The sequence below is a fragment of the Chelonia mydas genome, chromosome 24, assembly GCF_015237465.2.
Source record: "Chelonia mydas isolate rCheMyd1 chromosome 24, rCheMyd1.pri.v2, whole genome shotgun sequence".
NCBI lineage: Eukaryota > Metazoa > Chordata > Testudines > Cheloniidae > Chelonia > Chelonia mydas.
In genome coordinates this window covers 17,400,903-17,413,299 of record NC_051264.2, presented here as the reverse complement: position 1 = coordinate 17,413,299, position 12,397 = coordinate 17,400,903, and the positions used below count along the sequence as shown (strand labels likewise).

Genomic DNA, 12,397 nt, shown 5'->3' with positions numbered 1-12,397 from the left:
CCAGCTTGTGCAGTGGAGAGGCTCCCCGGATGCCAATCGCCTGCTTTCTCCCCACACACACGCAGGTGGAGATGACCCGTTCGACATCCTTCACGGTTGCACTACCAAGTCCTACTGTGCCATGCTACTGAAGGCATTTGATGTCGTCCCAGGGGACAGTGTAGTTCCAGTCATGGACATGTGCACCACCGCCTGCGAGACGGCTGGCATGGGGTTAGCCGGGCTCCTCCTCTCAGCCCTCGCTGGGGTCCTCCTGCTGAAGCTTCTCTCCTGTCTGTGTGGATGAGCACGCCGCGCTTTCTTGTCGACTCGCATGTAATCTTGCCGGTAGGTTTTCCACCCCTGCCCCATCTCCTGCCAAAGGCCTGGTCTGCGCTACGGAGGTTTGTCGACAGCAGTTGTGCGGCTGGAATGAACTCCGCGTGTCGGTGGCGTGCAGCCGCGCTGGCAGCTCTCGCACGGCCACGGAGAGCAGGGCACGGAGGGCGGCCAGCCCGCTGTGCAACCGGCTGCAGGGCGCTGTGGGAAGGGTTTGCAGTGCCTCGTGGGGCTGGGGCCGCGTCACAGGATGCCGCTGTCTCAATCCCATCCTTCCGCGGGCAGACTGCCAGCCACTTTTCAATGTGGGGGGGAGTATGTGACAGGGAGCGTGGTGGGGGGAGAGAGAGACAGAAACAGCATGTGTGTTGACGGAGAGTGTGTCCTCACGCCAGGGCCCTCCTTAGGCATACGCAGGATACACGGCTGCATAGGGCACCCGAAAATTTGGGACACCCCTGGGTCTTATTGTCCACCCTTCTGCCTCTTCCTGTCCCTGGTCTGACCCTTCCCGCAGGCTCCCACCGCTGGCTCCTGCAGCCTGGGGAGTCTTCCTCCGGAGGGGATCTAGTAACTTACAAGTGAAAAAGCCTCCAGCCTGCCAGCCCTATCAGCACAACACTGACACTGCCAAAGAGCCATTGAAGCCATTTCACAGGCATTTGCCAAACCCCAGGTATATACAGTTAGTATCTGAATTTACTGGCAAAACCAGCTGGGCATCACTGTCATATTTACTCCGAAGATGTTAGTCTACAGGACCTTAGTTTAAAATTTGCTTTCATCGTTGTCAGAAGTTCCTGGAGCTTTGAAAGGAGAGGGGTCATAAGAACATACGAACGGCCAGACGGGGTCAGACCCAAGGTCCCCCTAGCCCAGTGTCCTGTCTTCCGACAGTGGCCAGTGCCCGGTGCCCCAGAGGGAGTGAACAGAACAGGGAACCATCCAGTGACCCATCCCCTGTCGCGCAGGGCTGCTGACAGGGGGGAGGGCCAAAGGGGCAGCTGCCCCGGGACCAGGAGATTTAAAAGGGCCCAGGGCTCCTGGCTGCCACTGCCAGTACTGCGGTAGTCGCTGCGGCCGGAGCCTGGGCCCCTTAAATCGCCGCTGGAGCGCCGGGCGGTGCAGGTCGGGCAGCACTGAAGCGCTTTGCTCCCCCACCCCTTCTTCCCAAGACCCCGCTCCTTCCGGGGGCCAGGAGCCACATCCCCCACGCCTTGCTCAGGGGCCTGGCAATTGTGTCGGCAGCCCTGGGACGGGCGTACGCCTGCAGGGCAGCTGAGATCCAAACAGGGAACGGAGCGGCCACGGAGGGCATTGTGGGATACTGGGGGAGGCCAGTGACGGCGACATAACGGGCTGACACTGTGTTGCTTTAACTGGGCCGCAAAAAGCCCGAGTCCTCTCGTCAAGGGGGGCGGCAGTTCTCCTGCCCAAACCGTGGCGTTGCAGCTGCACCTCTGCTGCTTTGCGGACAAAAGCTGCCTGTTGCCGACTAAATTTTGTAGTGTCGACAAGGCCAAAGAGTGGCCGCTTAGCAGCGAATGGCCCATTGCCCGGGTTGGCACGTGGCTGAGGCGTCAGCTTGCCCTTTGTCCCTAAGGCAGGGGTGACAACAACCTCTTCCCGGTGGGGCAGGGGGCAGACAGAAAAATGGAGGGCTGCTTTATACATATACCCCCCTGCCTTCTTCTTCCCCAGCACGGGCTGCTCCTGGGCCAGGTCAGACCCACCTCCAGGAAACCCCCCCAGCCGTAGGAAGCTCTGCACCACCCACCCTGCTCTTCCTGCCCACATCACTCTTCAGCCAACGGGGGAGGGGTCACCCCTGCCCTGTTTCCCCAGAGCACCATTGTCCCGAAAGGCCAGCCCTGGACATTGTCCACATTCAGAGCTGGGAGGCCGGTGGCAGCCGCTGCTGTCCGGACCTCCAGCTCCGAAGGCAGCGCCACCGCCCCTGGCAGCGCAGAAGTAAGGGTGGGAACCATGCCGCTCTTTGCGCAAGGAGACGTGGCTATGGAAAATTTTGGAGTGGCTATAGCCCCTGCAAACCCCTCCCCCCCAGTGCCACGCCTCTTTGCAGGAAGTTTGAACAGCCCACAGTTGTCAGCTACCCCACAGTGCTTCCTAAGTCAGCACCTTCATTCACCTAGGCTTGCCGGTTGACACCTAGGGTTTTCTTGTGGTTACACATTGATAGTGGTCACAGACTCAGCACCAGAGTCCCGATGACTAGCTCAGTCGTTCCTTCCTCCAACAGGGGCCTTTTGTCTTGGTTTCATGTCCCGGGAATCATCAGACAAGGGCCCCATCCTCATGGCATAGCTTCACAAGGCTGGTTCTGGAATAACCAGAGGTGGGGAATTTGCATTAATGTCACCCTAGAGGTTCCCTGTGAAAACCACTTACCACTTGTTGTTGCCAGAGTCCATCCATGGTTGTCATATGGTTCAGTACAGGCTTTTGGACCCAGGTCTCACATCTGTCCCCAATTCCTACCATAGGACAGGATGCTGTGGGGTCTGCTGAGTAAAGATATTGGCTGGTGATCAGGACACCTGGGTCCTATTCCCAGCGCCGGCTCCTGTGTGACCTAGGGCCAGTGACTTTCCCTCTCCGTTCCTCCTCCCATCTTTTGCCTAGATATAGTTTAATCTGTAAACTCTTTGTGGTAGGGCCTGGATTAGTATTGGGAGCCCCTGGGATGCCAGGCGCTGCACAGACCCTGACTGAGTTTGGAGACCCTTGTTGTGCCAGGCATTGAACAAGTTCACTGGGGACAGGACTGTCACTAAGACCTTGCAATCTAAACAGACAAAAGAAGGAGCATTTTACCCATTTCATAGATGGGGGAACTGAGACACAGCCTTATGAGGAAACATGTCCAAGGCCACACAGGGAGGCTGGGGCAGAGCTGGGAATTTAACCTAGGTTTCCTGAGTCCCATCATGGTGACTTGAGACCCCACAAAACATCGTAAAGAGCCCACTCCTGACACCAACAGTGAGCTGCTGCTTTGCTAGGTGAGCAGGGTGGGGGCTAAAACTGGCTGGATCTAATCCAGGTGTCATCGGTGGGATCTAAATCAGGGGTGCAAGTGACTTGCTCAAGGACACACAGTGAGGTTGTGTCAGGGCAGAGGAAAAGGGGGAGGCCAGTCTGGCCCAGAAAGGCCAGAGGGAGCAGAGCAGATGGGGAGATGGTTGGATCGCAGGGCCGAGGTGGGTCTCCCAAGAGCAGAGCTGAGGCGGGGGAGGCGTTGTGTCCTAGTCCAGCTTTGATGGCCTCCTTTCCCCCCACTCTCACGCAGGTGGAGCAGCCATGAAGGTGCTACCGAGTCCTTCGGTGCCCAGCAAAGCAGCCAGCACAGCTCGGGGACCAGCCGGGCTCCTCATCCCAGACCTGGCTGGGCTCCACCTCCTGCCGCTCCTCTCCTGATCCCCCACCTCTGCAATGGCCACGCCACACTCAATAACGTCCTGCCGCTTGCGTCTGCCCCTCTCTGCAGCTGCTCTCCCCTCCCAGGGGCTCTGGGCTCCCGCCTGGATTCGCTTCCCCTTTATTTTGTTGCACTGAATAAAACAAAGCAGAGACAATTCTCAATTAAAAATCTTTTTATATCTAGCCTTGGCCGAATTTTATTTTTTTTAAATTTCAGCGGACAATATTGAAAGGTTTTTAAAGCTTTTTTTTTCTATTTTTATCCATTTAAATGTTCACAGTTGTGGGAAATGACGGGGGCCATAATGATGTAATCACAGTCGATGCTGAGATTCAAAAAGTTAAAGTTTTCTAACTGTTAAAGCACAAAGTGTCAACATCACCGGTCAGAATAGGCAAAGCAAAGAGCCTCAAATCAAACTCTCATAAGTTCTCAACAAGCATTTTTCTTACTGTTGGAAAATTTTATGATTTTGTTGCAAATATCTATTCCTTGGGTTGGGTGTGTCTGGTCTGGAAATCGACGTCGATCGATGTTTACCGATGAGAATCTTATCCTTCCAAGCCTGTTTACATCCGTCACAACAAGCACCTGCCTCTTCTGCCACTTGTCCCCTAGAGAAGGGGAACATAAATCACAGGCCGCTCTGGAAACTGTCGGCCAAGGTCAGCGAGGGAGGTTTTGTAACAGAGCTGGGAACAGTGCCCTGAGTTTGGGAGGTGCCGGTTTGAATTCCTACCCTGGGAAAAAAGAACAGGAGGACTTGTGGCACCTTAGAGACTAACAAATTTATTAGAGCATAAGCTTTCGTGGGCTACAGCTCACTTCATCGGATGTATAGAATGGAACATATAGTCCGAAGATATTTATACATACAGAGAACATGAAAAGGTGGAAGTACCCATACCAACTGTAAGAGGCTAATTAATTAAGAGGAGCTATTATCAGCAGGGGAAAAAAACCTTTTGAAGTATCTCAGGCCATCTGCAACCAGCTCCCTTTGAAATGCAGCCACAGATGGAACTGGCTCAAATTTTTCCATCAAAAACTTTTGATGTTGAAAATGAAAAACTCAATTCTTGGAAGGACATTTCCTTCTTTCTCCTTCGTTTTCCTCCAGAAGGGGAGGAATTCTGCCAGGGTGGGACAGAACTCCGTCGAGTTAGACAGGAAAAGCAAGTGCAGACGAGGCGAGGCGAAGCGTTTCCGTGCGCACACCACAGCAGAGAGTCACGTCCTGGGCTGAGTGGAGCGTACCATAGCTCGGTTTTGTTTGTAGTAACCTCCTGATGGAAAGGTTTGGCGGGACCAAAACCGCGGCAGAAGTTACAGGTTTTCTCCATAAGCGCAACTGCCTTTGAGAGGTCCGATGTCCAGCACCACTTTCGCTGAGGCGGGTCTAACATTTCTGCTGTGGCCCATAAGGCCTAGAATCGATTTTAAGGCAGATACACGGACAGGCAAAGGTGAATGCAAACGTCGGTCTCCCTGCTGTTGAGCGGGTGTCTGTTTGTCTCTAGATAATGTAATTTCTCAAAGGAAACTGAGTGAGCAGACGCGCCTTGGCTGGGTGACATTTCAGATCAGCCTCTTGTGGTAGCTTCACCAGCTTATTGACAGCTCCAAGCGCTCCTCTGAGATACCCATGGCCAGGTACGAGTTATTATCAGACAGGGGGTAGCTAGACAATAACAGAGCCCGCTTCCCTCGCTCACGGAAGAGGAAGGGTAATTGTGAAACAGGGCTACGGATGACATTGTTGCAAGAAGAAGCAGAAAAATAATGATGTGACCCACACAAACACATAACACATGTATAGGACAAGACGAATGTTGCTCCACTTACAGAACAATGAATGAAAACAATGCATGTTAGAAAACAAACAAAAAACTAAATAATTGATGAGGCTGGTGACCCTTTATTTAAATCTTTCAATCAAAGCTCATTCCGTTTTATATTAATTCCTTTGCCGCTTTAATTGTACTAGTTGAATTGACGTTCAGCAATTTACATTGCTCTTACCTTGTGAATACAGCTATATCGAAAAAGGGGCGAGCGTTTAATAGTTATGCGAGGATTTAAAAAACAATAGTGACCATTTTGTTGTTGAAAGTCATATTATATTTTGTTGCTTGAAAAGGATATTACATGCTTGACCTTAGGACTTAAAAAGAGTTAAAATTATTAGTTTGACTATACTTAAGTAAGCCCTTTTATTTTTAGTGTAACCCTTCTGCCCATCAGAGTTGGCAGCAACAAGGGCTGGGGTCAGTATCTAGGGGATCCATTCCAATAACACAATGCAAAACCGGCTCGAGCCCCCACCCAGTGACCTGGGACAAATATATACCACCCCCGCTGGGCGCCTCCAAGAGGCAATACTTCCCCTCTCGCAAGCACATAGTCTGAGTGTAGCAAAAAGCCTTCTAATAACAGAGAGAAGCAATGTGGCATTATGTTGGGGAAACACCACCAACAGGATTCATAACACAACCCATGAGCAAAAAACCCACCCCAAGCAAATTGGGGCGTGTCCTTTCCCTTTGGTTCTTGAGTCCAGCAACCCAAAATCACCCAAAGACCAATGACCCAAAAGTCTCTGTCCCTGGTCAAGGCAGACCCAGAGTTCGAAAGTTTATCTGCAGAGTTTTACCTCCCAACCTGGGTGGAGATGGGGGTGGGGGTAAGAGGCACCTTACATGATCTGAAGCTGACCGCCCCACAGCTCCATAGGCCTTCGCTCCGCTCCGCCAGCCGCCCCACGAACTGCTTTGCTCAGCTCCTCTCTGCTCTGCTCCGCAGCCCACCAGCAGCTCTCGCTGTCCCATGAACTGCTCCACCAGCCGGTCCACACACTGCTCCGCGTCCCACCAGCAGCTCCCGCCGTCCTACGAACTGGTCCACCAGCCTGTCCACAAGGCACTCCAGCCATCCCGCAAACTGCTCCACCCTATAGCTTCAGGCTCCCACACTACTTAACACAACGCTCAGCGATTTCAGCTCTTAGTCAGTTCAGCTCTTTGGGGAATTCAGCTTGTAGTAGGGGAACCTCAGTGCTGGTGCACCATTAGCCCAAGGTGAGCTCAGCAGCCTGTAACTAGACTCCTAATGGAATCAAAATTAGCTCTGATAGTCCACAGTGGAGAGAGGAGGAAGCGCAATTAGCATGTAAGGCCCTCACCAAGGGGCCCATACCACCAACTATTAATACTTGTCCCCAGCCTCTCTCAATTCACAGAGTTTTGGAACCCATGACCCTTGCCTAGCGAGTGCTACTTAGTTGATGGTGAGTCCCTCCATCATAACAAAAGGCCAAGTACAGTTCCAAGCACAGTTCCCATAATCAGGGTAATAACAATTTATTCTTCCTGCCCCAATAACAGAGACACTGGGGATCCCACAGCAGCCAAAGTGACCATTTGGACAGCTATGGCCTCATTCTAGGCGGGGTGGGTGTGCCTATGCAAATGAGATCGGCCCCTGAAGTTCTTTTCCACAACTTGCCACATCTCACCACCAGGTGTCAGGGTGGAGCTCATCCTGACACTGCTTACATTAGCATTTTGGTACTTTGTTAATTATTATTTTATTTTATTTTTATTTGCACCTAGGGTGACCAGATGTCCTGATTTTATAGGGACAGTCCCTATATTTGGGGCTTTTTTTAAATATGGGTTCCTATTACCCTCCACCCCCTGTCCCGATTTTTCACACTTGATATCTGCTCACATCTGTTTCCTTAGTTTGGATGACACTGTATTTTTTACAGATGAAGCATTGTGGTTTTACAGGGCTGAGTGCCACACAGGTAGGTTTTACCATTGACATCAAACGATTTATTTTCTCCTTCTTCTCCTTTTTAACTCTTTGCAAAATCAGACCTGTGAGCTTTTCTTTAAAAACAGAGGGAGTGGGGGAAAAGCCGGGTTGAGACAAGAGAAATCTTTGCAGACAAAACACATGGTCCCAAAATCTAAAAGTGAACCAAATTAACACAGGTGGGGTTGTTTTCTTTATTTATGGACTATAAGGTGGATAGAAAGTTGGCTAGATTGTCGGGCTCAACGGGTATTGATCAATGGCTCCATGTCTAGTTGGCAGCCGGTGTCAAGTGGAGTGCCCCAAGGGTTGGTGCTGGGGCCAGTTTTGTTCAATATCTTCATAAATGATCTGGAGGATGGTGTGGATTGCACCCTCAGCAAGTTTGCAGATGACACTAAACTGGGAGGAGTGGTAGATACGCTGGAGGGTAGGGATAGCATACAGAGGGCCCTAGACAAATTAGAGGATTGGGCCAAAAGAAATCTGATGAGGTTCAACAAGGACACGTGCAGAGTCCTGCATTTAGGACGGAAGAATCCCATGCACCGCTACAGACTAGGGACCGAATGGCTCGGCAGCAGTTCTGCAGAAAAGGACCTAGGGGTTACAGTGGACGAGAAGCTGGATATGAGTCAACAGTGTGCCCTTGTTGCCAAGAAGGCCAATGGCATTTTGGGATGTATAAGTAGGAGCATTGCCAGCAGATCGAGGGACGTGATCGTTCCCCTCTGTTCAACATTGGTGAGGCCTCATCTGGAGTACTGTGTCCAGTTTTGGGCCCCACACTACAAGAAGGACGTGGATAAATTGGAGAGAGTCCAGCGGAGGGCAACAAAAATGATTAGGGGACTGGAACACACGACTTATGAGGAGAGGCTGAGGGAACTGGGATTGTTTAGTCTGCGGAAGAGAAGAATGAGGGGGGATTTGATAGCTGCTTTCAACTACCTGAAAGGGGGTTCCAAAGAGGATGGACCTAGACTGTTCTCAGTGGTAGCAGATGACAGAACAAGGAGTAATGGTCTCAAGTTGCAGTGGGGAAGGTTTAGGTTGGATATTAGGAAAAACTTTTTCACTAGGAGGGTGGTGAAGCACTGGAATGCGTTACCTAGGGAGGTGGTGGAATCTCCTTCCTTAGAAGTTTTTAACGTCAGGCTTGACCAAGCCCTGGCTGGGATGATTTAGTTGGTGTTGGTCCTGCTTTGAGCAGGGGGTTGGACTAGAACCTCCTGAGGTCCCTTCCAACCCTGAGATTCTATGATTTGAAATAACAAAATAAACCAGTCACAGTTCTGTAGACAGTAACATGCCACGGAGGAAAGAACCTGAACTCTCCCCCCTCCTTACACAAAAACACTGTCAGGTTGCTTAAGTTGAGAGAAACCATGTAAGACAGTAGGAATAGGTAAGACCAAGTGGGTACCCATTAAAGAAGTTTAGAAGGCAGGTATTTGAGAATTTCCAAAACCCACAGAAGGAGAAAAGCCAGAAAGGGGAGCAGAGAGGGAGCAGCGGCATAAACCCACCATAGCTACAAATAAGTTTAAGAGAGAGAAAAAACCATCAGAGGTGGAGGAAATGGGATTGGAGACTGTTCTGAACAATCTGACCTGTCCCTTCTCTTTAGCTTGCTGACAGCTCTGTGCATGAAATTCTCCTACTCCTGTGCCTGACAAGACAAGGAGGTATTTCATTTACTCACCCCCTCTCTTTGTTGCTTTAATTCTCTATTTTGCTCCTTTAATCCCCCTCTGGCTGTTGCATGATTTCCTGTGGTTTCCTGCCGGCCAGCAAGAGCCTGGTTTTGGCAGTTTGCCTTTGTATCTTTGTTCTTGTACGCCGAGAGCCAGCACAAAGTTACTGTTACATTTTGCCACCTGCGCAAACGAAAGAGGCTCCTGATTCGTTGTGTGCGCTTTATCTTTCCCCTCTGCATCCTTTTTAACCCATTGACAAACAGATTTCCAAGGGCTGCTTTATTCATCGCTCTTCATGCAGACAGAGCAGCCCCTTCATCAATAATACTGTTTATTATACAGTTCTTTAGTGTTTTCCCATTGCCGGCCAACTTTTTTTCTTATTTTATTTAACCTGTTTTGAGGCTTTCTGATTGTTTTATGTATTCTTCCTCACCCCACCCCAATGCACCGGACAAACACGGCAGTGAGCTCTTCACTCAGGCTTTATAACAGTAGAATAAAACATTTTTAGACTGTCCCTAGTCTCTATTGGAAAACATACGTCCTTAGCCCAGATGACCGTTATTGACAATCACATTGAGGTCTGCAATTTGTTGCCTGCTTGAATTTCATAACGATTCGAGATTGTCACCTACCAGGCTCCAATGCAATTATTTAATCAAAGATTATTAATCAAATGAATACAGCACTATAAAGAATACTGATACTTTACCTCACCATCTAGACAGTGAAGAGAAGGTGGTTTGGTCCTTTCCTCTGTAGGTGGTGGAAAGCCACCAGCATTCATCCCAAATGACCTTTCCAACTCTTTCCCTTGATAGGGTGTGAGTCAAACAAACTCCCATTCAGAAGGGAAAATCCAGTGCAGTGACTACATGGCTGGTTTGTTATGAAAAATGTTCCCTTGACCCAGTAACCAAATTCAGCCAATTTTATTGTTGAAGACAAAATAGGCCAATACAGAAAGGAAAGAGTTTATACCAGACTGATCTTTCTGGGATGTTTGTTTCTCCCAGTGTTTTCCATTCACCTTACACAGAACGGGTGGTTCAAAAATACACCCCCAAAAAGCACTTCTATGTGTAGCAGGGTTTCTAGCTAAAAGCCCAGGTTTGCCTCCTAAGATCCTTTCCTTATCTCCGTTATGGGCACTGCATTTTAAGCCAGTTGCACGTAAAGTTGGCTGTGCTGGGACATCAGACAAATGTCTCTTGCTTTGACTCTTTCCTGACCCACTTATGCCAAATGCGGAGTTGTCCCGGTCCGAGGCGTTGTGGGACACCCCAGTGAACAGCACTGTGGAAAGAAATATTATAATTCCATTAACATAACTGCTCTCCTGCTGATATAACAGACTATTAACATGGTACGCGTATGTCTAATGTATATGGATTAGCGAACAGGACCCTGCTTGGTGCTGTGATTATGATTAAATATTTAACAACCATTCAATATTATTTTACCAAACTGATCTGTGAGGCAGAGGTAGGAGTATTGACCTGAGATTTCTACTGTTTTAGCAAACTCCGTAAGTGGCAATGCACAATGAATGCAGGTAAAACGATCACTCCTTAAACGGGAAGAGGCGTTAGTAGCCAGGAATAGCCACCGCGTGACACACGAGGAAGAGCAGAAATTTGGAGTCGTGACAGTACAAGCAAGTTTTTTATCCCCAAATGTCTGATTATTGGCTATCACAGACTGCTACCGGTACCGCTGATAGTCAGTGACGTGACCACCCCGTGGGTCGTTACGAAATGTAGCCCAGAGAGCACGTAACCAATGGCGCTTAGCTTTATTGCTCTAAGCCCATAAGGAAAGAGGGAAAAAGTTCAATACGATCCCATCACCTGCGGCATTGTCACATTTACCTTATTAAAAAAGGGGGATTTCCAGAGTTTCACCCCCGTAGCCATCTATTTATACTCGTCCTGCTTAGAGCTACAAAGTACAGTGTGCACCCGTCAAACGTAGAGTTAACCCCTTCGCTTTCCCCCTTTTTTCCCTGGCACCATGGGGTCCCCCTTACCTCTGCCTTCCACGCACCTGCATGGCAGCTGGCGCCCCCTAGGTCTGCACAAGGGTAGAACAATCGGTGTCTTGCCCTCTTCCTATGGGCCACTCCGGTGCAGGCCTGTGAGAATAACTCCCGACCTGCTGCTACGATACAATACTCCTCCGTCCTAATCCTGGCAGCTCTCCTGTCTCCTTCAGCCAAAGCGAACTTCAGCTAACGCACGGTGCTGTGGGATCCTTCGCGTAGGGGAGCAGGATCACAGGAAAGGTGGAGGCCAGTTTAGGTTACGTAACTGCTGTAATGTTTGTGCTTAATGCTATTTGTGCATGATGCATGCTAATCTGTATCTATAAATACAGTGCGTAAAACACACATTATTAATAAGAGATCTATATCTGTCTATCTATCGCTGTAGCTGTATCTACGCTAGCCAGCATATACTGGTTAACAGGACTGCCCCTCCGTACTATAGGTCCCCCTCACTACTAGGCGTCACCACTTTTTAAGCGTCTTAAGGCCGGCATAAGGACCAGCTGGCTTCTCTGTCTCATTGTACTCGTCCTGGCCGTCATGGCGACCCACTGGAGTTGCGATGTCAAGAACCATGCGCTGACACGTCTTGCTGCCCCTCAGTGGTAGAAGAAGCAACACGTGGTGCCCTCCATGTTTGCGTGGCTGAAAGACCAACAAGTATTGGTGGCATATCTGGGCCCTACATTGTTCGCCTGCATCCCAGGCTTCAGAGAGCTTCTGCAACTTTGACTTAAAGTCATTCCCAGCCTCCTCTACGTTCAGATCCTCGAGTTCTTCGGGCCAGTCCACGTCCTGAACTAATTCCCTTCAGTTTTTTAAAGTTTGCCCTTTTGAAATCAGGGGCCCTCATGGAAGCCCTGTTTCTTTATCCTGCCACTCTGTTTGAACTGAATTAGTTGATCACTCAAAGCAAGGCTGTTTTCTCCACCCAGTTCTTCTACGAGGTCCTCTCTACTCACCGCTATTTGAGATAGGTCCTTGTAGATGCCATCTTCCCGGTATCCTACTGAATGGACAGTAATTGACTTATTCCATATTTGTAGTGTCCAGATCCCATATTGGTAA

The 12,397-nt window shown here is 49.7% G+C and overlaps 1 long non-coding RNA gene across 1 annotated transcript; it reads left to right on the top strand.

Moving 5' to 3' along the window:
• On the top strand, window positions 1–3,912 carry LOC122463742. The gene is made up of 2 exons (XR_006287347.1): window positions 1–327; window positions 3,629–3,912. It is a non-coding gene; the product is annotated as an uncharacterized LOC122463742 (long non-coding RNA).
• The last annotated feature ends 8,485 nt before the right edge of the window (window positions 3,913–12,397 follow it).